We start from the raw sequence: 25,067 nt of genomic DNA on the forward strand, positions 1-25,067 counted from the left end.
AGTGCTGCTAAGTAGATTTATTATTCCCATTTACAAAAGCTGACACTACAGCTCAGACAAGTTAAAAGACTTGACGAACATTAGACAGTAAGGATGGAGACAAATTTTTTTTGTTTTTGTTTTTTTTTGAGAGAGAGTGGACACGAGCAGGGGAGGGGCAGGGGGAGTGGGAGAAAGAGTCCCAAGCAGGCTCTGCACTGTCAGCACAGAGCCAAAGTGGGGGCATGAACCCACATACTGTGAGATCATAACTTGAGCCTAAGTCAAGAGTTGGACGGTTAACTGCCTATGCCACCCAAGCATCCCTACAGAGAAGATTTTATACCCAGGTCTTTCCAAACCCCCAGTGGGAGTTTTTTCCCATTATCATACCATCATGGGTGCTGGAGTAGGAACCAGGAGGTAAAAGAATCAGAGAGACGCAGGGACTTCCTTTGAGTCTGGCTGGGACAGAGTCCTTCATTGTTTGGCTCTCAGTCCCATGAGATTTTGAGCTTCTTGAAGGTGGAGACTGTTCCATTTGTATCTCTAGCTGTTAACACAGTGCCTGACACATAGTATGTGCTTGATAATATTTAATGAATGAGCAAACTAATGAATTACTTTATGTCATTCTTTTCTTTTTCCCTTCCTCCTTTCCTTCCTTTCTTCTTTGGTAGTCAGTTAACTCCTGAGCTTCGTTATGGGTCCACGGCCATAATTTCCCAGACTTTGTCTCAAAGTTTTGGATCAAACTGTTTAATGTAGCAAGGACATTCCTTAACACCAGAAAAGCTATGCTTTTACTCTTTGAGTATTAGAATGTTTATTGCTGAGCCTAAATGTGCTGTGCTGTGTGTGTGTGTGTTTGTACACACAGTTTCATTTGTATAAATTATGAATGAATGCATGGTCTGTATTTATCACTTTACCCTAAGACTCCAGAACAGATGAATTGGTATTAACAGATGATTTTCTTTAAGAATTATCAATATAGATATGCATCAGTCCTGTGTGCTTTGCTCGAACACCCCTCCTATGTGCATTTTTTTGGGGGGGCAGCACTGAATACTCTTTCACATTTGCGTGCACATCTTCTTATATCCTTAAGGTGGCAGGCAACAATCAAAACATTATTTAAAGAGAATTAACTGAAAGGGTGAGGAAAAAGTGAGGAAAAGAAAAAACTAATTCTTCCTGGAATGTCGTATAATACCCCATTTTCTGCTCAGCAGAATTATATTCATAGCTGGATTATTCATTATTAAAAGCTTATTTCAGCCCAGACCGTGTGTGTCAGTAGATTAGGATGTGGAGGAAGATTAGTTTCTCACAGTGGGTGGCTGGAAATAAGTTCCTTATCTGATCATTAAAATCGGTTGTTCATGGTTTTTTGATCATAATTATTAATTCTGTTGGGGGGTTTTGCATGGCGATTAAATCTTGGTCCCGATATGTGCTATTAGGATTCAGCTGCATGCTACCAGTGTCGCATTATCAAGGCAGAGATGAGTTTTGTGTGGGTATGTTGGTCTTAAAAAATTTTCAAGTCTTTGCAGTGCCCAGTAATTATTTTAGAAAGTACTTAATGACTTTGAGACTTTTGTAGGAGAGTACTGCTATTAATATATACAATGTCAGCAGCTACTAGTAATTGTCTACCATGTGCCTGACACAATCTCAGGCAATTTTACCTCCATTGCCTGTTTTTCTTTTAAATTTTCTTTTTATGTTTATAGTAGTTTTAGATTCTCAGCATCACTGAGCAGAACATAGAGGTTCCTCCATACATACCCCCCATCCTCAAACGTGGGCAGCCTGCCCTGCTCTCTGTCCACATCCTGCACTGCAGTGGAAATATTTGTTACAATTGACAAGCCTTCATTGACTCATCATTATCACCCAGAGTCCAGCTGGGTTTACATTAGGGTTTCAACAAGTGTATAATGACATGTATCCACCATTGTGGTATTAAATGGAATAATTTCACTGCCCTGAAAATCCTCTGTGCTCTGCCTATTCATTCTTCTTCCCTAACTCCTGGCAATCACTCACCTTGAGTGTCTCCATAGTTTTGCCCCTTCCACAGTGTCAGAGTTGAAATCAAATAGTATGTAGCCTTTCAGATCGGCTTTTATTTAGTAATATGCATTTAACCTTCCTCCATGTCTTTTCATGGATTGATGGCTCATTTCTTTTTAGTGCTGAATAATATTCCATTGTTTGATGTACCACAGTTTATTCATTCACCTATTGCAGTATATCTTGGTTACTGTCATGTTTGGGCAATTATGAATAAAGATGCTGTAAACACTCATGCACAGGTTTTTGTGTGGACATTGTTTACAGTTCCTTTGGGTAAATACAACAGAGTGCGGTTACTGGATTGCATGGCAAGAGTACGTCTGTTTTAAGAATAAATCACCAAACTGTCTTCTAAAATGACTGTACTGTTCTGCATTCCCACCAGCAGTGAATGAATCCCTGTGGCTCGACATCGTTGGCAGCATTTGGCATAATCAGTGCTCTGGATTTTGGCCATCCTAATAGGTAGGTACCTGTATCTCATTGTTGTAATTTGCATTTCCCTAATAACATATGACATAGAGCATCTTACACATGCTAATTTTCCATCCATATATTTTCTTTGGTGAGGTGTCTGTTCATGTCTTTTGAACCCATTTTTTACTGTAGTTGTTTGCTTGTTTTTAACTGTGTTTTAAGAGTTCTTTGCATATTCTGGATAACAGTCCTTTATCAGGTATATCTTCTGCAAATAGGTTCTCCCAGCCTGGCTTATATTCTCATTCTCTGAACACTGTCTTTCACAGAGTAGAAATTTTTAAAAATTTCTACTGGTTTGAGAGAGAGAGAGAGAGAGAGAGAGAGAGAGATGCATGTGCATGTACAAGCAAGGGAGGAACAGAGAGAAAGAGAGAATCCCAAGCAGGCACTGTGCTGTCAGCATGGAGCCCAATGTGGGGCTTGATCCTATGGACCATGAAATCATGACCTGAGCTGAAATCAAGAGTTGGACACTTAAGTGACTGAGCCACCCAGGCACCCCACAGAGCAGAAGTTTTTAAATGTAGTGAAATCCAGCTTATCAATTATTTCTTCTATGGATCATGCCTTTGGTATTATATCTAAAAAGTCACTGTCATATCCAAAGCCATCAGTGATTTCTCCCTTATTATCACCTATGAGTTTTATAATTTTGCATTTTAAATTTAGGTCTGTGATCCATTTTGAGTTAATTTTTATGACGAGTATAATGTGTGTGTGTCTTGGTTCTTTTTATTTTTATTTTTTTCATGGGGATGACCAGTTGTTCCAACATCATTTTCTGAATCAATTGTTTACTTTCATCTTCTCTTAAACCCATGCCAGAGTTATCACCATTACCTCCATGTTAAAGACAAAGGAAGCAAAAAGCAGAATAAAATAACTTCTTCAAGTTTACAGAGCTAATAAATAGTAAAGTTAGGGTGGGAACCTAGGTATTTCTCATTGAAAACCCCTCCTCGGCTGCTCTTCTAATAAAATGGACTTGTTTTGTGTGAGCCTAGCCAGGAAGTAGGGTTCTTAAATTAATATATTGCCACAGTTGATCAAAATGAAGCCATTGATTTTTAAACATAGGGGACAAGGTGCTTAATTGTTCTGGCAAATAAAACCTAAAGAGAAAAATAAAATTTTGAAAATGTGTTAGGTGATTTTCTCTCATTATCCAGTTATAACAAATATTTGGGTATGAAGCAATATGTTAGGTGTTGTGGATACAACATTGAATAAGACACAATCTGACTTCCAATAGGAAATTAAAATGTTATCATGGTAGTAGATTGACTACAAAGGAAGAAATGATTTATTTAGCTTTCTAGAGGTAGAGGACCCTTGAAAAAAGCTATGGAACTGTTCACAGCTACTCTTTCAAGAGTAGTTATAATGTCTTCCCTCAGTTACCACTCCACCTTCATGCAGTATAAAAACCTTAAGGATAGCTTTTTGGTAAGATGACAGAAGTTGGTGAGATAGAGTGGGAAGTCTTATTCAGTTGGCCCCACTTTGCTGAAGAATGGCTATGGATAAAACCTCAATCGCGTGAAACACATAAAACCTGGGATGGGGGTGGGTGGACAGTGATGGTGGGAAGTGGTGGCGTGATGGTTGGTTATCATAAAATTGTATCAGGTGGACATTTAGACTCCACAGTGAAGCATCTCCCTAATCATGAGAATTGAAATTTGAGGTCAGTGCATGCTTTCATTCATTCAATCATGACTTACTGATTACCAATTTTATTCTAGTTCTGTAGTTTGCTGTGAAATTTGGGTTATCTGAATGCCTACCTATTAGGAAAATAAGTGTTTCAAGAGACCCAGTTTGGACCTGTAGGGTAGTATCTTGTGGACTCGGTCGTAGGTAAAGATAGATGTGAGGGGGAATAGGATGCCTGGTAGATCACTACGTACTACAGTCACGGCACAGAAATGCTATCAACTCTGGGGCAAAGATGATTATTTAGGGAATTTAAATGTACTTATTAGCACAGGACCAACATAGAGGATAAGAAGAACCGAGTGATTAGGGCGGAGATGGAGGTTTTGATCTTCTGTAACCAGAAAGGGGAGGAGGCCCAGTGGTTCCTTTGTTCATGTACTCATTCATTTGCTTATTGAACCATTCCATGACACTTTCTATATGCAGACACTATAGATAATAACCCACTTATCCTAATAAGAATCTCATGAGGTATGAATTATTATTAAACCTGATTTACAGGTATAGAAAACGGGGCCACAGTGATACTGAGCAACGTGTCCAAAGCCGTATAGCTTCGTTCCTTCACAAAGCCTTTTTATCTTCTTTTATTCCTGAGACCCAAATTTATACTAAAATAGGAAGTGATTACCACATTCTAGTTTTATGCAGACAACTGGTTTTTGAATCAGCATTCCCAGGAAAAGGTAGACTTCCTCTACCTACTTATCTGCTTTCCAGCCCAAGGTTGGGATGGACCAGTTAACACCTTTTTACCTTGATGGTATCAGCAGATACTGAGAGAAAACAGGCGTCTTGTATTGTCAGAGGTCCCAAAGCTGGAACAGAATATCACCAAACTCACACTGATAGAAGTGTCTGGTCTGTTGGGTCACTAGATGCCTTTCACAGCTAAAATCATACCATGTGCCCTGCACAGCCCTGAGCTCATACACCTGCAGACCTTGTAATAACTCACATAACCCCATGCAAGCATTGTCTCACAACAAGGCTCCAGACACGGATATGGAAAATGTCCAATAAAGATATTAAGAGGGAACGGCTCAGAGAAAGCACAGCTAATCACCGCCCTGCTGGGAGAGAGCAGGAGGCCAGCAGGGGCCCCGGCCTTTTCTTCTATTTTTAAATTAGGAGTCTGAGCAGTAAACCCCATGTCTCATTCAATTCACTGCACTGGTCTACAGAGAAGCACGTGACATGGCCCACAGTGGCAGCTGAATGAATTGTTCAGGCTGATTGTCCCTTCCTCTGTCTGTCTCTGCCATCCGGGTAGAGATGGTTTAAAAATATGCTGTCATTAAGGGCATTTCAGCTGCTGGCTGCAGTGGTTGCCATAATTGTGAGCTTCCTGAGTCTCTAGGGCTTCCTGAGTCTCTGACTGCTGCTTTTCTGCTCGTCGACACACATGACCCACAGGATTTTTGAATGAAATGTCCTGTCTAAGTTGTTGATAACTGTTAGCCAGCTCCAGGAGGTAATTGAAATGATCCTATATTTGCATTGGAGATTTTGTATTTATGCAAAAGATTGCTGAATTGCATATCATTGAGGATATATATTTTGAGAAGAGCTTTTCCAGCTGGCTTTGTGGCTCTTGTGTTTTGTTTCCAGTAAAGGATGAAGCAACATTGGAATAAAGTAGGTTTTAAAACATTTTAGTTATATAGTGGCACTTTTCTTGCCCTGGTCAGTTATAATTTTTCAACTTGATCTTCCTGTCAATTGGTATTTGGGTTTTTATATGTAGCAAGGCCCTCTCTAGCTTTTTGAGGTCTTAGCAACCCTTAAGTCTAGAGGCCAACAAATGGTTGAGAAAGTATCTGACACTTCAGTTGGAACCAAAGAGTTATGTCATTTGTACCAAACCTAGTTGATGTTCTTCTCTATGTCTGCTCAGCCCTACCTGGCCCTTGGATATCATTATTAGATGGCTATCCCTGGCCAACACTGCTCTTGTTTCCTCATCTCCTAACACCATTAACTGTCTTACTGGTGAAAACCATGCTTCGGCACAGTCTTTCCCATGGCAGGGATCACATCACCTTGGTGCCTTGGAGGAACTGACCACACCCATAAAAGGTATGGTACCTTCTACCACTTTTGGTCTCAGACCAACTGAAACCACTGAAACACCAAACACGGGGGCATGAGAACTGGATTTCCCAAAGGCTGTCTAGAGGGGCCAGTTCATATAACCAGAAAATATGGGACAAACTTTGACCAGTGAGAGACAGGAGACAGAAACACGCTGGTAGGTAACTTATGTAACCTTTATCCCTCCTCAGGTGTTCCCATGCATGCTGGCTCCATACAGCTTCTCTAGGGATAGCTTACATGGCTGAAAAGTGGGGTATGGCCTCCTTATGAAGGCCAGTCAGCAAGGTGCCACCTTGTAAATGATTTTCTGCTTCTATCCCTCACGTCCCTTTTCCCTCAGTCTTGCTGCTCTGGAATTGCTTCTCCTGATAGAGCACTCGATGTATCACGAGGCTGGAGAACCTGACAATGACAACATGGTTCAAGAGAGATTTGCTTCTCAGACGATCAATTAGAATGATGGTAAAATGAATGATAAAGGAGAATAAAGGGAATAGCTTAGGGTGAATAAGAAGCATGCAAAAAAGTGTGCAGAAGAAGGTGGTTGGTTCCTTCTGAAAAACAAGTGTTAGGGTGGATCCAGAGAACAAACCTTTGCCACAATTTTTTAGAGCAAAAGAAGGGAATGGTTTATTACAGTGGGTGAAATTAACATTTCCTGATGCAACAAAAATAAATAAATTCAAATAAAGTTGAATAACCAATTTTTATGTAAAAAGTAATTTCTGATTACAACAGACAAACCTCAAATATCTTTTTTCTGATTACAACAGACAAACCTCAAATATCTTTGACTTGACATAATGTAGATGTTTTTGTACTCAGAATCTTATATGGTTCTGGCGGTTCTTTTCCATTTTGTAGTATGCATTGTGAAATACTTGGCCTCCAAGATTTTGGGAGCTGGGGAGGGGAGATGGATCCAGAGCTGGAGGTAAAACAAGAGTGGGAAAGAGGGAGAGAAAGAGAACTAGTGAGCATGAAAGAAGAAACATCATCTCTTTACTGCCTTAGCCCGAAAGTAACACACATGCTTTTCCTCGTAGGCCAGAACTAATCATATTGCCATAGACTAACTGCTAGAAAGGCTGGGAAATGTAGGGGAAATATAGGGTTTTTTGCTGTGCACACATTGTCCCATGACAAGGTTCATGAAGAGAAACTAACAGAAGGGACGAAATCAGACAGGGCAGGAGACTCATGCCAGAAGAATGCAAAGATCTTTAAGAAATGCGAAAGTGGGGAGGAAGAAGTGGAAGTACAAGACCTGAGACGAATGTATGTTTAGGAATAGAGGATACAGAGTGGAAGGAAAAAACTAATGAAGAGTTAGGTAAATTTTTGGAGCAGAGCTGAGAGAAAATACAGTTAGTTGGGATAGTGTGTCTGGTGGATATAAAGGTGAAACCGTGGAGGAAGCAGTTCTGCCACCTCACAGTGAGATAGGGCAAGAAACCCTGGAGAAGACATCAGGTGAGCTGGCCACACAGTCAGATGGGACAAGGAGTATCAGAACATCCCTTAAAATCAGGAATACTGACATGTTCAACTCACAGATCCAATCGCCGCAGTCAGTGTCAAATAGCGAACATGTGATGATGTCCAGCTGCTCAAGAAGACCTAACTCACAATTTTGAGGCCTGTTAAATTTAGCCCTGAAAGGTCATGCATGTGGAAGTGCATTTGTAAGACTCGGGTGTACATGTCCGAGGTTATATGAATCAAGTAGGACTCATCCAGATGTGCTTTGCATCACAAGAAAGAAGGAGCTGGGCTGCTAATCAAAAAGGCAGCATTCATCGACTCTCTGATAGGGCTGTCGTGAGGACTGGATCAAGCGCCTAGCTTATCCTAAATGATCAATCCGTGTTACCTATTGTTTGGCCAACCTTTTGACATTGCTGTTTTAGAGATTAGGAAACTGAAGCAGAGAAAATTTAAGAGATTCTTTTTTGTGAAGTCATAGCTGGCCAAAGCATAGGGTAGTAGGTAGCCATCACCTAATCTAGGAGTTCAGGAAGGTGGGGGGTTATCATGAAAGGCCTCCTTGGCGCAGTGATATTTAAGCATAGACATGAAGGATATGGAGTTAGACAGGCAAGGAAGGTGAGGAGGATAATAGGAGACGTCATGTAGAGGGAACAGCATAGGAACATGGTGAAGTCAGGAATGAGCTTTGTGGGAGCTGATAGGAAGAGGGTATGGTCAGGGGTTTTATGAAGGAGAGAAAGACTGGTCCAAGATGAAACTGGAGAGGAAGATAGGCTTAGGCAGTCTCAGGTCATGTAACAATGAACCCCATCCTAAGAGCTCATGGGCCACTGAATGTGCTTTAAGTAGATTTGTGGCATAACAGATTTGTGCTTTAGAAATTGCCAACTGTTATATGAAGAATGGATTGGGGAGGAGGGCAAGTGTGAATACAGGCAACCAGAAGAAGACTCCTTTAGTAGTTCTGGCAAGGAATGATGGAGAATTAATTTGGGATGATAGCAGTTGACACAGGGGAAAGTTGAGGATTTTCGTATTTACTTCGAAGATAGAATCAGCAGGAATCTAGGGCTAAAGTATTTGAAGTTATCCTTAGGTCCAGGTTTCTGGCATGAGAAACTCTATGAGTAAAGGTGCCATTTATTTCAATGTGGGGCATATTCTACATTGTTGGTTGAAGGGTATTTTTTAAAAACTCTTATGTAAAAAATTACGTAAAACTCTTATATAAAAAAAACTCCACCAGCTTGTTCTAATGTTAACATCCTACATAACCATGGTACATTTTTCGAAACTAAGAAATTAGCATTAGAACAACACTATCAACTAAATCAAGGACTTTATTCCGATTTCACCACTTTTTTCCACAAATGTGCTATATCTGATACAGGATCCAACCCAGGACATATGGTCACTTCGTGCCCTTGATTTTCTACAGTCTGTAACACTTTCTCGATCCTTCCTTGTTTCTCATGAGCTTTGACACTATTGCATAATACTGGTCGGGTATTTTGTAGAATGACTATCCATATGGGTTTATCTGATATTTTTTCATGACTAGGGTGGGTTATGTAATCTGGCAAGAATGCCACAGAAATCACGTGCCCTTTTCAACTTACCGTATTAAAGGATATATGATGTCAACATGGCTTATTATGCCACTTGGTTAACATGGTGTATGACAGGTTTCTCTATTTTAAAGTTACTATTTTTCCCTCTCCATACTTTGTTCATTAGTAGAAGACACAAAGTTCACAATAAATTCACGCTCAAAGAAAGGGGAATTAAGCTTTGCCTTCTGGAGAAAATATCAAATAATTTGTGGACATATGTTAAAACCACCCATAATTAATAAGTATTTGGGGGGAGGTACTTTTAAGCCATGCAAATATCCTATTTATCTTTAAAGTTTCTTCTCCATTAGTGGATTTTGCCTGTAGCAATTATCACTGTGGTGTTCTAATGGTGATTGTCTATTTCCCTAATTCTTTCTACATCTATAATTTGGAATGATGGCATCTAAATGTCACAGATCCATATTTGTTCAGCCAGCTAGTCTCATTTACTTGATTTATTTTCTTGACAAAACTAAGAAGTTCTTTAATGAGGGGTAGTGTCTGCTAACTTAACACTCTGTATATCCAACTTTTTCATTCATTGGAATGTTGTTACTTATGCGGGAATGTCACTTAAAACACATAGTTATTTGACTTTATTTTGAGTATTTTTAGTTTAACACTAGAAAGAATAAAATAATATATCCATTTGTAGACAGTAGTTAATAAAATACTGCTCTTAATTCTATATTTATTGTAGGATGAATACTAAACTGGGGATTTTAGATTGATAAAAAGAATACATGAGACATCTGGGTGGCTAAGTTCATTGAGCATCTGACTTCGGCTCAGATCATAATCTCGTGGTTTTAAAATTTATACCTTGATTCTTTTCTTTAATACAGTATTATATGTTTTCCATTTCTCTTAAAAAACTTTCAAATGGTTGCATAGCAGTTCATCAAATGGCTCATAATTTATTAACTATTCTTCTATATCTGCCAATGTAGCTTGTTATCCAGTCTTTTACTAGTGTAAATAATTCTGTGCTGAGCTTTTTTGGATCATATCTTTAAATTCAATTTGATGATTTTCTTAGCAAGGAAACAGTGGTGTAGTGGTTTAAAGCTTAGTCTTTGGGGCTAGATTACCTGGTTCTGTACCTATCTATGTCACTTAATAATTGTATGATCTTTAGAAAATTGTTTAACTTCACTGTGTCTACCTATATATTGTGGATAGTTACAATACCTACCTTAGATGATTGTTATGTGGTAAATGAAGGCTATATGAAAAGTAGTCTGAAGAGTACCTAGAACTTGGCAAGCCTTATATATTAAAAGAACACATGGAAAAAAATCAGTGTTATAGGGTGTGTAAGTTGTCCTGTAAAACCATCTGAATATGCTATTTAAAAATATTGATTTAATTTATTTAATGGTCATAGGGCTATTTGGGTTTTCTAGTGCTTCTTGTGTCAATTTTTGAAATTATATTTTCAAGGACTTTCTATTTTGTGGCATATTTTAAATATTTTACATTTATTGGTATATAGCTTTGAGGTAATTCTGTTATTCCAGAATTATGTGCCCTATCTGGATTTGCATAAACTTTTGTATTTCTTCTATTTGTTCATGTTTCATCATATTTTCTTTTGACAAGTATTGATAAAAATTTATCCATTTTATTAGTCTCTTTTTTGAAATGTATTTATGTTTATCAATCTATTTATTTAACAACTTTATCAACATATATTTTATATACCAGAAAATCTCCACATATATTCAATGCATACAATTTTGTGAGTTTGGATATGTGCATGCACACACAAAGCCTCACCACAATCAATGTAATAAACATATCTACCACCTCCAAAAGTTTCCTTGTGTCTGTGCCTGTGTTTTAGTTTCATTTTCGTGGTAAGAACACTTAACATGTGATCTATCCTCTTAATAAAGTTAAGTGCACTGTGTTGTATAGAAAGTCTCCAGAACTTCTTCGCCTTTTAATCTTGCATAACTGAGATTATACCTATTGAAACACAGGTCACCATTTACCTCTCCTCCAGTCCCTGGCAGTCACCATTCTATTCTCTGCCTCTACGAGTTTGATTATTTTAGATACTTCCTGCAAGTGGAATCATGAAGTATTAGTTCTTCTGTGACTGCCTTATTTCACTTAACATAAGGTCCTCCAGATTAATCTTTGTTGTCTCATATGGCAGGATTTCCTTCCTTTTCTTTTAAGACTGAATAATATTCCAATACATGTATAAACCATAATTAAACTATTATTCATCAGTGAGCATTTAGGTTGTTTCCATATTTTTGGCCTTGTGAATAATACTGCAAAACAAACAAACAAAAAACCAAGGGTGTGTAGATATTTCCACATCCTATTCTGAATTCTTGTAGATATATACCTAGAATTAAATTGCTGGATTATACAGTGGTTCTATTTTTAATTTTTTGAAGAGCCCCCATACTGTTTTTTATAGCAGCTGCTCAATATTAAATTCTCTCTAACATACACAAGGGTTCCAGTTTCTCCATATCCGCACCACCAGTTATCATTTATTTTATTTTGTGTAATAGCCATCCTAACAGATATGAAATAATGTCTCACTGTGATTTTGATTTGCACTTCTTTTGATGTTCAGCATCTTCAAATATTTGTTGGCCGTTTGTTTTTCTTCTTTGAAGAAATGTCTGTTCAAGTCCTTTCCTTTGCCTGTATTTTGATCAGGTAATTTTTTTTTTTTTTTTTTTTTTTTCAGTTTTATGAGTTCCTTATATATTTTGGATATTAACTCCAAATACCTGGTTTGTAAACATTTTCTATCATTTCTGTAGGTTGTCTTTCCATTCTTTTACAAGATTTTTCAGCTCTATTGGGATTTCATTGGCTTAACATTATGTAAGTTTAAAGTGTGAAGTGTGAATATTTTATAACATAAACATTGTGAATTATTGTCATATTAACATATACATTGCCTCATGTAGTTATCACTTTCTGGTGAGAGAGGGTAAGAAGCTCTACTCTCTTAGCAACTTTCAAGTATATATAGTACAGTATTATGTTAACTATATATTGTATTAACTGAAGTCACCATACTGCACATTATATCTACATAACTTATTCATCCTATAACTGGAAGTTTGTACTTTTTGAGCATCATCATCCATTTCTCCCTTTCCCTCACATCTGAAACAACCATCTGTTTCTACGAGTTTGGTTTTTTTTTTTTATTATATATGTGAGATCATACAGAATTTGTCTTTTTCTGTCTGACTTATTTTACTCAGTAGAATGACTTCAAGGTCCATTCATGTTTTGCGAATGGCAAGATTTACTTTCTTTTTAATGGCTGAATAATATTCCATAGTGTATAGATACAGATGTATATATGCCACATTTGTAAAATTCATTCATCTATCAACAGACACTTAAGTTTTTTCCATGTCTTAGATATTGGAAATTAGGGAACAGTAACATGGGTGTATAAGTGTCTCTTCAAGGGTGTGATTTCATTTCCTACAGATATAACCCAGAAGTGGAACGGATAGATCATATGGTAGTTCTATTTTTAATTTTTTGCATTACCTTCATACTCTTTTCTATAGTGGCTGTACCAGTTTGTATTCCTACCAACAGTACACAACGGTTCCCCTTTCTCCAAATCCTCACTGACACTTATTGATTCTTGTCTATTTGATAATAGCCATTCTAACAAGTGTGAGGTGTTTTCTCACTGAGGCTTTAATTTGCATTTCCATGAAGCTTAGTGATGTATAGCATCTTTTATGTACTGATTGACCATTTGTATGTCTTCTTTGGTTGATGTCTGTTTAGGTCCTCTGCCCACTTTTTAATTGAATAATATTATTAATAATAAATAATAAATTTAAGTTTATTTAAATAATAAATTATATTGAATTAAATTATTATATTGAGTTGCATAAGTTCTTTATATATTTTGGATATTAAACTCTTATCAGATAGATGGTTTGAAAATATTTCTTCCCTTTCCACAGGGAGTGGTTTTTCTTTTTATTTTCTTGATGGTTTCCTTTGCTGTGCAAAAGTTAGTTTCGTGCAGTCCTCTTGTATAGTTTTGCTTTTGTTGCTTGTGCTTTTGGGGTGACATCCATAAAATCATTGCTAATGTCTTTGCCAATGCACAAGACCAATGCTAAAGAGCTTTTCTTCTGTTCTCTTCTCAGATGTTTATGGTTTCAGGTCTTACATGTATATTTTGAACTTACTTTGAGTTGATTTTAGTGAGCGATGTAATATAGGTGTCTACTTTTATTCTTTTGCATGTAAATATCTAGTTTTCTCAGCACCATTTGTTGAAGAGACAATTTCTTCCTCATTGAGTATCCCTTGTTAAATATTAGTGGACCATATAGACATGAGTTTATTTCTGGGCTCTCTATTCTGTTTCATTGATATATGGCTTGTTTTTGTGCCAGCACCATACCATTTTGATTACTGTAGCTTTGTAATATAGTTTTAAATCGGGGGAATGATGCCTTCAGGTTTGTACTTTTTTCTCAGGATAACTTTGGATATTTGGAGTCTTTGTGGTTCCAATATGAATTTTAGGATTTTTCTTTTATTTATGTAAAAAATGCCCTTGGAATTTTGGCAGGAATTCCATTGACTCTCTAGATTGCTTTGGGTAGTATGGACAGTTTAATGGTATCTATTCTTCCAATCTGAATACCTGATATCTTCCTGTTTACTTATATCTTTCTCAATTTCTTTCATCAATGTTTCATTGTCAGTGCATACGTCTTTTACCTCCTTGGTTAAATTTATTCCTAAGTATTTTGTTGTTTTTGATACTGTTGTAAAGAGGATTCTTTTGTTATTTCTTTTTCAGTTAGTTCATTGCTCATGTATAGAAACATAACTGATTTTTGTATGTTGATTTTATAACCAGAAATTTTATTGAATTTATTAGTTCTTTTTTTAAAGTTTATTTTTTTGGGGGGGGGGGAACTCCCAAGTAGGCCCATGTTGTCAACACAGAGTCTGATATGTAACTTGATCCCAGGAACCGTGAGATCATGACCTGAGCTGAAACCAAGAGTAGGACACTTAATTGACCGAGCCACCCAGGTGCCCATGAATGTATTAGTTCTAACAGTTTCTTGGTGGAGTTTTTAGGGTTTTCCAGATATAAGATCATGATTTCTGTATATAAGAGACAATTTCATTTCTTCTTTTCTGATTGGGAAAAGGTTTGATTTCTTTTTCTTGCCTGACTGATTTGGTTAGGGTTTCCAGTACTGTGTCAAATGGGACTGGTGAGAATGGACATCCTCATCTTATTCTTCATGTTAGAGGGAAAGCTTTCAACATTTTACTGTTGTGAATAATTTTTTTAAACTTTTATTTTTATTTTATTTAACTTTTATTAAGTTAATAAAAAATAAATTTTATTATGTTGAGTTAACTCAATTTGTTGATAGGTTTTATCTTGAAAGTATGCTGAGTTTTGTCAGTTGCTTTTCCTACATCTACTGAGATCATCATATGATTTTTATCTTTCATTCTATTAATGTGGTATATCACATTTATTAATTTACTCATGTTGAACTATCCTTGTATCCCAGGGAGGAGTTAATCATGGGGTACAATTCTTTTAATGTCCTGTTGAATTCATCTTGGTAGTTATTTTGTTGAGAGTGTTTAGTTTCATATTTCCCTATATAATACAAGACAACCACAAAAAAATGGAAACCTATGAAAATAATCTATTATCCTTATTTCTAAATCTTCATCTTAGTTCCTTTTTTTATATTATGTGCTCATGTTATAAATTTATAACTTGTCCTGGTGGTACTGTTCCTAGTTGTGCAATAGAATTAAATATATTTATTAGTGTTCCGAGTTTCTCCAAGCCTTTGTTTACAGATGGATTACATAGAAACAGAAATCTAAAATTCACTGACTCAGGGCCACATGCCTCACACCAACTGCCCACATGGCATCTCCTGTGAAAGTCGTGGTTTACATTGCTCTCACATCAATCTGTCAACTGATGTATCTAGAATGGATGCCACATCCAGGTGGCATGGGGTACTGAGTTTTCTTCTCTTGCTCTGACACTCACATTTGGTGCACTCTCTGGGAAGTCACTTGAGGATGCTATATATCTGCCATTGCTAATGCTATATTTGTGAAAATACCAGCATCTCTAGAAAGGATTCTATGCTCTGGTGCTCCATATGCCACCGAATATCATTGTTTTCTGCCCCTAAGTGGAGGAGTATCTTCTTTTCTGTCTCTCCATCTGCCTTCAAATACAACAATTTGCCCCTGAAGTGACACTGAATCCTCCAGGAAAAGATTCCTTCAGCTTTTGCTATAGGCTAATAAATGAGTCCACAGACTTGGGAGTAGTGGGAAAAATGCTTTCTTCTGTTTTCCTCTTCATCATCATACCAGCACTGCTTTCACACGGATGTTTCCTCCATTAAAATCCTCTTCTCCTGGGTGAGACAGGTACTGTTACTAGTGGTTAAGGCTGTGGGTGGTGGGCTGGACTTCCTGGGTTCAAGTTTCTGCTCTACCACTTACTAGCTTTGTGACTTTAGGCAACTTACTTCATCTGTCTGTGCCTCAGTTTCCTCTCTACCACAGGGCTTAGATTTCCTAGGTTTGTTGAGAGGAACAAATGAATTAGTTATTGTAAAATACTTTGAATTATATGTGGCATTATAAAATCTGTGATAAACAGTAGTTGTTAGAAGCCTAGACCTATCTGACGGCTCTGATGGTTAAGACCAGGCTGCATCTATGAATTTATGATTACCCATAGCCTCTATATACATATAAGATAAATATTCTCTCTAGGGTAAATATTTTATAGAGCTGAAAGAAATAGTTTTAGTACATTAGAAAAAGTTGGCAGAGAACCAAAATGCAGGAGTTGCACATTTCACCAGGATGTATTTTGATACTGATAACACATGACTTTTATCTGTACAATTTCTGGGCCATAGACTAGAATTTCAGAATTTGTCTCAAACTACTCAGAGAAGAGGCTATTTCTCACTGCCTGGCTCACCAGTAGCTGGAAAAGATACCAGGAAGGAAAAGGGATTTAAAACTTAAAGGACAAGACATAAAACACATATCTAACTGATAAGAACAGAAACAAAAGGGTACTTAAACTACAGATAAAATGAAATGCTAAGAGTTTTGGGTTTCAGCCACATGAAGTCATGGGGCTTTAATTCTTGATGGGTAGCCTGACAAGAGAGTAAATGAAGCCCCAGAAATCTGGGCTTTCTGCCAAGAAGGCTGTAGAGCTGGAGGGTTCTGATTCACAGTACTGTATTCTTGGGGAGGAGGAACCCTGAAGTCTGTGTGTTTACTTCAAGGGGCCCACTGTGAGCGGACAAAGGTGGTCACTTAATATAGAGGACTGCCTTTGATCTTGGCCAGCTCTGGGTTTAATGCTTTTCCAAGGTGACATTGGTGAAGATTTCTAAGCTCTCATCAACAGAAGAGAGATTTTTATTTTGATGATAAAGAGGGCAAATCATCCATTAGGTACTATAAGTAGAGTTCCTACAAGCTACAAGATTTGTAAGGGTCTTTTAAGATGTTTGAGATACAAAATATTTTTTTTAAGTTATACATTTAAAAACTGGAAAACTAAAATTGAAAGGAATTTGAAGAACACAATTCTAAAAGGCCTTTCACTTTTTTTAATGCCAAAAATGAGGTAATGTGGAATATGGGTGCATGTTAATAATTAGGATACGATAATATGGTATCATGTGGAACATTCTAAAGTGGTAAGACTTAAGAGCCTTCTCTAATAGCAGGGTGCTTGCAACATGTTAGGAACTAAATTACTGTTAATTCTTTCTCACATTTCTTTACCCAGAAGTCTTTTGTAATATGGGAGGACGATTAAGGTCATATCATTTAACTCAGTTGTTATTTAGGTAGTCAATATGATAGTAGGCATAATGTGATTAAATAATAGTTTCTTTTTTATTTTTACTGTTATTTTACTGTATGTACGCTGTGTACCAGGTACTCTTTTAGATCACATATATTAACACAGTCAATTCTCATAATAATCCAATGAAATAGATATGGCTGTTATTATACTTTTAATGAGGAGAACATGAAAAAATAGTAATGCTAGGCAATTTGTCAAAGCCACATAGTGGTGGACCCAGAATCTGAACACAAGCATTTTGACTCTGGAACCCAACTCACGGCCGCTAAGTGGTACTTGAGGTACAAAAGATAAATATGGATGAGTACAATGCTTTGATGTATGTCTTTTTTAGGTTTGAAGTCAAAGAGAAAGGCAATTTTCTGAACAAAAAACTTTTAAAACTGTCCCCCCCATTGCCATGAAATGCAAGATGCTGGTCATGGGTAGAATTTGAAATCTTGCAAACACATAACAAAGGGCTGGAGTTAGAACAGTGGTTTCTCATTTTCAAATATAAAAACACTCACTTAAACCTCCCAACCTTCATATACTCTATCGGCATAGTGATACTTTTAGTAACTACTATCTGAGGAAATACAAAGCAGAATGGCACCAGATCACACATGTGTATTATTCACGTACCCATTGACAGCGCTGGGAGCACAGGTAACTTCTTGGACCATTGTAATCACTCTGTACCCTCTTAGAATGAAGTTATAGAGAAATAATGGACTACAATATCATATAGATACTCCCATTAATTAGGTAGGGTAGCATCTAAGATTTTTCTGACTATATTGGAAAGAAGCAAAAACTATTTGCTGTTTTAGAATATTCTAAAAATATTCCAAAAGGATTCAGAGGCATAAATGAAACAAAGACAGAAGCAAAAACTACATGCTTAAGAAACAGGATTCCTGAAGGAAGAAGAAAGTATTCCTGTGCACATAGCATATGAGCTGTCTGGAAAATGAAGAAAACCCACTGAACATATTGGAGACTCTTACAAACATTACAACTCATTACCTGTTTCTTAATGAGGCAAGAGCTGAAAAAGCCCATTCTCAGAGCCGACTCTTTATTCTATATAGTTTCTAAGTTTTAACATATTAAACTGAAACAGATTCCCAATTCAAATTGTATATGCAGCAATTCCCAGCTAATTTCTTTGCTGACTCATACAGTCTGGAGGTGAAGGACTTGAATGTGACTCATTAAAAAGTTTCTTTACCCTTAAAAATGTTTATACCACTTTCCAGAATTTCTACATATATAACTTTATCCTAAAAAAATAAGATATACATGCAAATATATTTGTGTAAGCATAGTTTTTCTAGCCCTGACTTGTAATAATACTTGAAAACATCAAAATGTTCATCAGTGGGAAGTGAATCCCTAAGTTATAATACTCTTATGATAGGATAGCCTGGGGTCCATAGGAAAGAGATCTTAAGAGCAGGTTGACATGCTAATCCTTGTTGGAAGGTGTACTTCCAGGGCAGCAAGGCTGAAGCACAAAGGAGTGAAGCAAAGAAAAAGGAGAAGCACATGTATAGTGATGTTAAAGCATTGGCTATGACTTGCCTTTAGACTCGGGGGGAATTTATTCCTTGACCCTAATCAGTCTCTTGTTTACCCCTGGTCAAAGTTCATCCCCCAGGGAGTTAACTCCTCCAAACCGCTCTGTTGTATCCCTGGCTCTTCCTTCACTCAGTAGGGAAGCCACATTCTGCATACTGGGTGTGCTTCATCAGGTTTGGAAATGGTGAGATGAACCAGAGACTATAAGCGTGTGGCCAGTTGGTCTCCATAGTCTCACCAATGAAGTGGCTGAGACTGAGCGGGGCCAGAAGTGTGAGTGGACAGTTGGGCTGAAAGAATTTGAGGAGGCACATAAGATCTGAACATTAAAACAGACATAAAAATACTCTAAAAAAGGTGTGGGGGGGTGGCGCCTGGGTAGCTCAGTCATTTGAGTGTCTGACTCTTGATTTTGGCTTAGGTCATGATCCCAAGGTTGTGGGATTGAGCCCCATGTCAGGCTCTGTGTTGTGTATGGAGTCTGCTTTATATTCTCTCTCTGTTTCCCTTTGTCCCTCTCCCCTGCTCGTGCAGGCATATGTGCACATGTGCTCTCTCTCTTTCTCTCTGTCTCTAAAAAAAAAAAAAAAACAAAAAACAGACATAAAAATCAAATGAAAAGCAGATTGATACATTCACAATATAATGGTAAGAAAAAAGAAGGTGGGGTGTGTATTTAATTTGTTACTGTTTTTATAAGTCTATACACATACATGAGACTAAAGGGAGAGAGAGGGAAAGAAGAAGATACTAAAAAGCATACAACAAGTCCTCATTATGTAGTTATCTATAGAAGGTAGATTCACAAACTTTAGAGATTTTTTTCCCATTGGGATTTTTTGTGCTTCTCATGACTTTGTGTGAAACATGAATTGCTTGGTGTTATGAAAATGAATCCTGTATGAGAGTAGAGATTTATCTGTAGGGTGGTTCAGTATTCAGTTGTTATAATAATAATAAAACATATGCTAGTTATAATAACAAAATGAAACCTCAGAGATTCAGCAGTCCCGTGTATCATATTAATGAGAATATATCTTGCTCCTTTAATATCCTGAAGTCTGCATAATTGTTTAAAAGTATTCACTGACATGAAAAGTATTTATAATTTATTGTTTGATGAAACAAAAGCAAGTTACAAAAACTATATATTTGACGTTATCATACATTTAAAAAATATTTTGATTCTATAAGAAAAAAACATCTTGGGGAGACTCCCAGTTAGGAAAAGTAAATATGGTAAAATTGTAAATTATTCTCAAATTACACATAGTTAATGCAATTTCATTCAGAATCTCACTTTTTTTAATTGGAAAAAAACATTTTAAACACATGAAAAACACATGAAAGAGTGCATTTACAAAATAGAACATGTTAATTATTTGCATAAAATCCTAAAGTCAAAATGGTATGAAAGAGGGATAAGAACAGAAGAATAGAATATTGAAGCAGAAAAGAGTCTGGGAATAGATCTAAGCATGGTAAGGCCTTAACATGTTACAAGGAAACCTTTTAAATTCAGTGGTAAAATGATGGTTGATATAATAAATGGTGATACATACTTAGATATCTATCTGGAAGAATAATGTTGGATTTCTACCTCATAGCTTATTTAAAATACATTCCAGATCGATTAAACAGCCAAGTACAAAAAGTAAAGCAATAAAAACATTAAAAACTTTAGGGAAAGGTTTATGTAACCTTAGGGAGGGAGAGAGATTCTGAATGAGATGGGAAACCCAGAACTAGATAGAAAAGGATTGGCAGATTTAACTGCATATTAATATAGTTTTTCTTAATGGGAAACAACACAGTTAACAAAGAATGGAAACAACTTATAGGCTGGAGAAAGTATTTGCAATATTTATAACAGACAAGGAGCTAGTAATTTCTAACTTCAAAGTAAGACCTACAAAGAACTAAGAAAAAAATAAAATAATGTGAAAACAGATTTCATAAAAAAGAAAATAAAAAATACCAACGAAGCACACGAAGAAAATGGTGAAGCCTGTTGCGAACCAGAATCAAACAGTGAGAAGTCACCTTTAAACTATGAAAATAGCCAAATGAAAAGTTTAGCAAGGATTGAATACTGGCAGTTATATGGGGAAGCAGATGGCATTTTACGTTGCTACTAGTATTTCCTCACTTTTGGGAATTGCAGCATTGTTCGAAAGGGGGAAAAAAGATAAACCAAAACAAACAAGCAAACAAACCCTACAGATAAGCTGAAATGCATTAGTTAGAGAATTTAAAAGATTAAAATATGGCACATACATACTGTAGACTATTATGAGGTTATCATGAAGAATAAATTAGACTTTGATGCATAGCCCTTGAACCCATAGGGGAAGTATATGGTTCAGAAGACTCAGGGTAAAATTATACCTCTGTACATTATCTAAGATCCAGAAAAATATTTATTAATTGATTGACAGTATAAAAAAGGACAAGATTAGGGCACCTGGGTGGCTCAGTCGGTTAAGCGTCCGACTTTAGCTCAGGTCATGATCATGTGGTTTGTGAGTTCTAGTCCCGCGTCGGGCTTTGTACTGACAGCTCAGAGCCTGGAGCCTGTTTCAGATTCGGTGTCTTCCTCTCTCTCTGCCCCTGCCCAGCTCACGCTCTGTCTCTCTTCCCTTCAAAAATAAATAAATATTAAAAAAGGAAAAGATGGCATGTCATCTAGAAAAAGGGATGATTAGGTGAGCTGATAATAGATGTATTAAATAAGCAAGGATTGTAAAAGAAGAAATAAAGGCAGAGTTAGAATCCATCTGAAAAAGCAAAAAGCAGAAGTGATGTGTAGAAAACTTAATTACTGACTCAGATGACAATATTGGGAACCACTTCCAGTGTGGAAAGTATTGAAAAAGAACATAATAATAGTGGGAGATAGAGACTACATGTACTGTATAGCAAATTGGTCTTCCATTTAGAGAGGAAAGAACAAATGAATAGAAAAATATTTGAAGATAATAGAAATTTGTTGTAATTTGGAGAAAAAAATAATTGTGCATACATATATATAAAATGCCTCATGATCTTCCAGTCAAAATTGTGAAAAGTAATTGACCATTAAATACATATTGCTAAAAATTTAAATCTGTAATGATAAAGAATATTGCTACTGGCAGTCATCCAGAAAAAAAGCATCACCTAGGAAAGGAACAAAAATTAGTTTGGGCATTGGTATATAGAGTTTAGAAACTTGATACACTATTGACCCTACTCTGTAGGGAAGACATAATTGATCAGATAATGACAATTAAAAGTAATATTTTAACTCATTTGTGATATTCTAATGCAAAATAGTGGGAATTGAACCAATTTGAGAGTATATGAAAACATATGAAGAAAGGGTTGAAAACATGCAAAGAAGAGTTCATTACAGGAAGTAAAAGAACTCATGAGGTAAAGGGGAAGCTGGAATGGCAAGTGCAAAGACCCGGGATGAAAAGATTAGCATTGTGGTCAGAATGGAAAGGAGATAAAATGAATGAAAAAACAAAAGTATCCATCATGAAGCATCACCACGGGCTGTCACTGTAAATAGCAGGGAAATTAAAATTTGTTAGACTGATTTTATATGTGTATATATACGCACTCACTATTAATCGATTTGAATGCCTCCATACATTTGATGAATTTCTAGGATAAAAAAATCTCGCTAGCTTGATTCATGGAAGGGTCAAAAACCCTAAAAAAAAAAAAACTCCCAGAAGGTGACAGTCCCAAACAATGTCATAGACAAATTCATTGTCATTATAGGACCAATATTTAAAGCATCCCAACAAACAGACAAAGGAGGAAGACTTCAACAATGTATTTTCTGATGGAAGTCTAACACTTAAGTTAAAACTGAACACTAACAAAAGTAGCAAAGCAAAGAATAATCTTTCTTCAGATGCTGCAGTAAAAGTTCTAAAGAAAGGAATTGGAAAAGAAATTCTCATTCTGAAGAAAGAAATTACATCCGGTTATATTTTAAAGAAAATACTTACTAAAAGAAGAATGCACTACAATGAAGTAAGTGACATCTGGTAATAAAAAGGTCAATTATGGAAATTATTAATGTAATTAATTTCATTGCAAGTGTAGAAAGTAATATTTTCTTAATCTCTGTCATTTGCTCCCCTTTTATTTCATTTACTTCATTAATTCACTCTTGATATCATTCATTCTTCATGTATTCACGTCACAGCATAACATTTTTTTCTCTTCTTTGGAGTTCCACACATTGTATTTAGGGAGAGAATAAAGGGGGACATGCATATTAGGAGACAGTGGTTTCTGTAATGGTACTCATGACGTGCCATGTGATGAAGACACTACCGCCAGCACGATGGTGACACAAAAAGGGGTGGGCCTGGGTCTGCTAAGCTGGAGGGTAAGTGTGTGGGAGGAAAATGAATTCTTCACATCGGAGGGGACACCTCAGCTGCAGCCTTAAAAATGTGTGGGGCACCTGGGTGGCTCTGTTGGAAGACCATGTGACTCTTGATCTCGGGGTCATGAGTCTGAGGCCCATTTTGGATGTGGAGATTACTTAAAAACAAAAAAACAAACAAACTTCTAAAAAAAATGTGTGGAGCTTGCTGGGAAAGGTGCAGGAAACACATGCATGGGCACCGAGGTATAAAATGGCATGACTATTTGGATTGTACATCACTGAGGTGTGGTGGTGAAGGGGAGCAAGGAGGTGAGAGGTAAAGGGTTTCAGTTACGGGCCCTGGGAAACCTGAATCCTTACGTAGGCTAAGATAGAGGAGGAAGCTGTTGACAGTGGCAACAGTTGGGAGCCAGGGTGACATGGAAGGGTTTGGGAGGCATTTACAGTGTGGGAATTAAGGGTGGCTCTTCTGCCGCAGGAGACTTGCTCTAGGTGGAGGGCATTATGGAGAGGTTGAGGAAATGCCCATCAGAAGTGCTTTGTTTTTTTCTCAAACCTTATAAAGCACCAGCTACCTTTAATTTAAGAAAGTAGAATTGCAGTGACTCGGGGTTGTGAGCTGTGAACATCACTTATCATGTCTGGTTGAGAGATTGCCAGAGAACAGAGCATTTGTGTTTGTTCCAACAGATCATGCTTTCCTTTCCTGGTGATGGTACTTTAATGAGAAAATTAGTGCGCATGTATATTATCTGTCTGCTGGATCATTATGCGAACGTGCCTGTTATTTAAAATCCCCAATATATCAGATTCATAAAAAAGTGATAAGTGGCAGATAATTCATTTTGAAGGCCATTAAGCGGTGCAATTCACAGTCTCTCTTCTGAAGGTAGAAAACACTTTTGAATAATGCCAATTGTGGATTTTCCTCTTCCCAGTACTTTTTGTACTTTTCTACCCTGAGGAGGAGCATAAGTCTCATATATACATATATATACATATGCCTTCTGCTCATATATATACATGTATGTATGTATACGTATATGTATATATATACATATATACACATTTATATGTGTGTATATGTGTGTATATATATATATATATTTTTTCATGAGAGTAGTAACGTTAGTGCAATACTAGTGCAGGTAACCCAGGCATTTGAAGCTGGCAATTGAATTTTTCCCAAAAAAATCTCCTAACACCAATCAACCCGGGATAGACAGGAAATCAAACAGTTTAGTGCTTGAGGGGTAAACATGAGGATTTGTATCCTAATTTAGCACTTTTGTTCTGTTCCTGCTTTATCCAGAATTTGTTCTTAGCAACCCCCATCTCATCCCTCTGCCCTTATCTCCTGGCTCTAGTTATATTCAAAAAGCATCAGCAAGAGGGAAGTTATCAATAAAGGCTTGAAACCATACGTTACAAGGTTGTACCAACTTGTGCCCCATGAATTGAGATGGATTAATGTCAGTGAGAACACACTACATACGTAATAAGAATATTTTGTAAAAAGGAGCTGATAATCTGCTACTCATTTTTAGGAACTGTTGTATAATTCATGTGGCTTTTGCATATTATTCATTGAATTACTGAATAAAGGATTCCTGTACATCAGATAAGATACATACTGAAACCGAAGAGAGAGTAAGAAATGCATTTTTCAGTTTTGTCCCAATACCAGAAGTCAGTTTATTTGAATGATAAAAGG

At 36.8% G+C, this 25,067-nt stretch overlaps 1 long non-coding RNA gene across 3 annotated transcripts in view; it reads left to right on the forward strand.

The window, feature by feature from the left end:
- The window catches only part of LOC144242532 (uncharacterized), a 209,614-nt gene that overhangs the window by 14,033 nt on the left and 170,514 nt on the right, over window positions 1-25,067 (forward strand). For 2 of the 3 annotated variants that reach the window (XR_013338372.1, XR_013338374.1), the window contains exon 2: window positions 2,453-2,529. This is a non-coding gene — a long non-coding RNA (uncharacterized LOC144242532). Of the gene's footprint in view, window positions 1-2,449; window positions 2,530-25,067 lie in introns of all 3 variants that reach the window. The other variant, XR_013338373.1, reaches the window with a different exon arrangement.

Source organism: Crocuta crocuta, unplaced genomic scaffold (genome assembly GCF_008692635.1).
Source record: "Crocuta crocuta isolate KB4526 unplaced genomic scaffold, BGI_CrCroc_1.0 scaffold384, whole genome shotgun sequence".
Lineage (NCBI taxonomy): Eukaryota > Metazoa > Chordata > Mammalia > Carnivora > Hyaenidae > Crocuta > Crocuta crocuta.